This window comes from Primulina tabacum, chromosome 12 (genome assembly GCF_025594145.1).
Source record: "Primulina tabacum isolate GXHZ01 chromosome 12, ASM2559414v2, whole genome shotgun sequence".
Classification (NCBI taxonomy): domain Eukaryota; kingdom Viridiplantae; phylum Streptophyta; class Magnoliopsida; order Lamiales; family Gesneriaceae; genus Primulina; species Primulina tabacum.
Window position 1 is genome coordinate 28,016,652 of NC_134561.1, and position 1,224 is coordinate 28,017,875.

Sequence of the window (1,224 nt, forward strand, 5' to 3'; positions counted from 1 at the left end):
AGCGGATACACGTCGCGCATATGCTCGAGGCTCTCTGGACATGGCATGCACAGCTCGCGCATATGCGCGCACACCCACCGCGCATATGCGCGAGTCCCTCTGTCCATTTCGCGCATGTGCGCGAGAGGTACTGTCCTCGCACATCATTCGTTTCACGCCGCCTCAAATCGTGTCCCGATTAATCCGTTCATAATCACATAAAATTATAATTAAATCATCGTTAATTACAGTTATTAATTCTCGGGCATTACAGTAACAATCAAAGTCGCAACTAGTTTTCGGCGCCGTTTCCGAGGAAGTATAATTTAATTTCAAGTCTATTTAATTTTGTTTATAGTTTATTTTTCTTTATTTGAATTTTTATTGCCTTTGTGTGTTTTTATTCTTTTGCATTTGCATTTGCATGAGAATTTGGTCACGTACACTTAGTGGTCGACTCATTCGAAATAACCCTTTATTTTTACAAAACATGGCGGAAGAACCCATCCAAAAAAATGAAGATGAAATTCAATCTTAACATGATCATGATAGACGGAGAACACATAGAGATCACATGAATCCTACACGTACTAGTGCACCTTCATGTCTAGTTTTTCCCCCTGATGCATCTCATTTCAATTTTAAGCCTGGTATTATCCAAATTTTACCCAATTTTCATGGCTTAGATTCTGAAAATCCATACATGCATTTACGAGAGTTAGAAGAAGTGTGCAACACATATAATGATCTAAATTGTAGCATGAACACCATTCGACTTAAGCTTTTTCCTTTTTCTTTAAAAGATAAAGCTAAAACTTGGCTACAAATCTTAGATCGGGATCCATTCGAACTTGGGATGAATTGCAACAAGAATTTTTGAAAAAGTTTTTTCCATCTCATAGAACAAATTCTTTCAAAAGGCAAATCATCACTTTCACTCAAAAACAAGGAGAAAATTTTTATCAATGTTGGGATAGATACAAAGAATTGCTTAATCTTTGTCCACATCATGGTTTTGAAATTTGGATATTTGTTTCTCAATTTTATGAAGGCTTAACACTTAAAGATAGGCAAATGGTTGAATTTATGTGTAATGGAACATTAGAAGATAAAGATCCAAATGAGGCAATTGAGTATCTCGATTCATTAGCTGAAAATGCTCAAAATTGGGACACTATAGGTACAATCGAACCATCAAACAAGATTCAATCTCCTACATCTAGTGGAGGTATGTACACTCTCAAA

General features: G+C 36.3%; 1 non-coding gene across 1 annotated transcript; it reads right to left on the reverse strand.

Annotated features, from left to right (window-relative positions):
- Positions 1-886: 886 nt before the first annotated feature.
- Positions 887-995, reverse strand: LOC142521585 (small nucleolar RNA R71). The gene has a single exon (XR_012814291.1). It is a non-coding gene; the product is annotated as a small nucleolar RNA R71 (small nucleolar RNA).
- Positions 996-1,224: the final 229 nt, after the last annotated feature.